Source organism: Carcharodon carcharias, chromosome 3 (genome assembly GCF_017639515.1).
Source record: "Carcharodon carcharias isolate sCarCar2 chromosome 3, sCarCar2.pri, whole genome shotgun sequence".
Classification (NCBI taxonomy): domain Eukaryota; kingdom Metazoa; phylum Chordata; class Chondrichthyes; order Lamniformes; family Lamnidae; genus Carcharodon; species Carcharodon carcharias.
Genome location: NC_054469.1, coordinates 111,249,994 through 111,252,585, shown reverse-complemented (window position 1 = coordinate 111,252,585; position 2,592 = coordinate 111,249,994).

The window sequence follows — 2,592 nt, the reverse complement described above, 5'->3', positions numbered from 1 at the left end:
GTGTGTGAGTGAGTGAACATGTGTGTGTGTTTGTGTGTGTGTGAGTGAATGTGTGTGAGTGTGACTGAATGTGTGTGTGAGTGAATGTGAGTGAGTAAGCGAATGTGTGTATGGGAGTGAGTGAATGTGTAAGTGAATATGTGAGTAAGTGAATGTGTGTGTGTGAGTGAATGTGTGTGTGAGTGCATGTGTCTGTGAGTGAGTGAATTTGTGAATGAATGTGTATGAGTGAGTGAATGTGTTTGTGAGTGGATGTGTGTGTGTGTAAGTGAGTGAATGTGTAAGTGAATGTGTGTGAGTGAGTGAACATGTGTGTGTGTTTGTGTGTGTGTGAGTGAATGTGTGTGAGAGTGACTGAATATGTGTGTGACTGAATGTGAGTGAGTGAGTGAATGTGTGTTTGTGTGAGTGAGTGAATGTGCAAGTGAATGTGTGTGAGTAAGTGAATGTGTGTAAGTGAATGTGTGTGTGTGTGTGAGTGAATGTGTGTGTGAGTGAATGTATCTGTGAGTGAGTGAATTTAAGTGACTGTGTATGAGTGAGTGAATGTGTGTGTGAATGTGTTTGTGTGTGTGTGTCTGTGTGTGTGTGTGTGTGTGAGTGAATGTGTGTGTGTGAGTGAATGTCTGTGCGTAAGTAATTGTGTGTGTGAGTAACTGAATGTGCATGTGAATGTGTCTGTGAGTGAGTGAATGTGTGAGTGAATGTGTGTGAGTGTGTGAGTGAATGTGTAAGTGAATGTGTGTGAGTAAGTGAATGTGTGTGTGTGAGTGAATGTGTGTGTGAGTGAATATGAGTGAGTGAGTGAAAGTGTGTGCAAGTGATTTTGTGTAAGTGAGTGAATGTGTAAGTGAATGTGTGTGTGAGTGAACATGTGTGTGTGTTTGTGTGTGTGTGAGTGAATGTGTGTGAGTGTGACTGAATGTGTGTGTGAGTGAATGTGAGTGAGTGAGTGAATGTGTGTATGGGAGTGAGTGAATGTGTAAGTGAATATGTGTGAATAAGTGAATGTGTGTGAGTGTGACTGAATGTGTGTGTGAGTGAATGTGAGTGAGTGAGTGAATGTGTGTATGGGAGTGAGTGAATGTGTAAGTGAATATGTGTGAATAAGTGAATGTGTGTGTGTGTGAATGAATGTGTGTGAGAGTGACTGAATGTGTGTTTGAGTGAATGTGAGTGAGAGTGAATGTATTTTTGTGAGTGAGTGAATGTGTAAGTGACTGTGTGTGACTAAGTGAAGGTGTGTGTGTGAGTGAATGTGTGTGTGAGTGAGCGAATTTGTGAGTGAATGTGTATGAGTGAGTGAATGTGTATGTGAGTGAAAGTGTGTGTGTGTGAGTGAATGTGTAAGTGAATGTGTGTGAGTGAGTGAATGTGTGTGTGTGTTTGTGTGTGTGTGTGAATGTGTGAGTGTGACTGAATGTGTGTGTGAGTGAATGTGAGTGAGTGAATGTATGTATGTGAGTGAGTGAATGTGTTAGTGCATGTGTGTGAGTAAGTGAATGTGTGTGTGAGTGAATATGTCTGTGAGTGAGTGAATTTGTGAGTGAATGTGTATGAGTGAGTGAATGTGTGTGTGAGTGAATGTGTGTGTGTAAGTGAATGTGTGTGAGTGAGTGAATGTGTAAGTGAATGTGTGTGAGCAAGTGAATGTGTGTGTGTGTGTGTGAGTGAATGTGTGTGTGAGTGAATGTGTCTGTGAGTGAGTGAATTTGTGAGTGATTGTGTATGAGTGAGTGAATGTGTGTGTGAGTGAATGTGTGTGAGAGTGACTGAATGTGTGTGAGTGAATGTGAGTGAGTGAGTGAATGTGTGTGTGAGTGAGTGAATGTGTAAGTGAATGTGTGTGAGCGAGTGAACGTGTGTGTGTTTTTGTGTGTGTGAATGTGTGTGAGAGTGACTGAATGTGTGTGAGTGAATGTGAGTGAGTGAGTGAATGTGTGTGTGTGTGTGAGTGAATGTGTAAATGAATGTGTGTGAGTAAGTGAATGTGTGTGTGTGTGTGTGTGTGTGAGTGAATGTGTGTGTGTGAGTGAATGTGTGTGTGAGTGAATGTGTGTGAGTGAGTGAATGTGTGTGTGAGTGAATATGAGTGAGTGAGTGAAAGTGTGTGTAAGTGAATGTGTGTGTGAGTGAATGTGTAAGTGAATGTGTGTGAGTGAGTGAAAGTGTGTGTGTGTTTGTGTGTGTGTGAGTGAATGTGTGTGAGTGTGACTGAATGTGTGTGTGAGTGAATGTGAGTGAGTAAGTGAATGTGTGTATGGGAGTGAGTGAATGTGTAAGTGAATATGTGAGTAAGTGAATGTGTGTGTGTAAGTGAATGTGTGTGTGAGTGCATGTGTCTGTGAGTGAGTGAATTTGTGAATGAATGTGTATGAGTGAGTGAATGTGTGTGTGAGTGGATGTGTGTGTGTGTGAGTGAGTGAATGTGTAAGTGAATGTGTGTGAGTGAGTGAACATGTGTGTGTGTTTGTGTGTGTGTGAGTGAATGTGTGTGAGAGTGACTGAATATGTGTGTGACTGAATGTGAGTGAGTGAGTGAATGTGTGTTTGTGTGAGTGAGTGAATGTGCAAGTGAATGTGTGTGAGTAA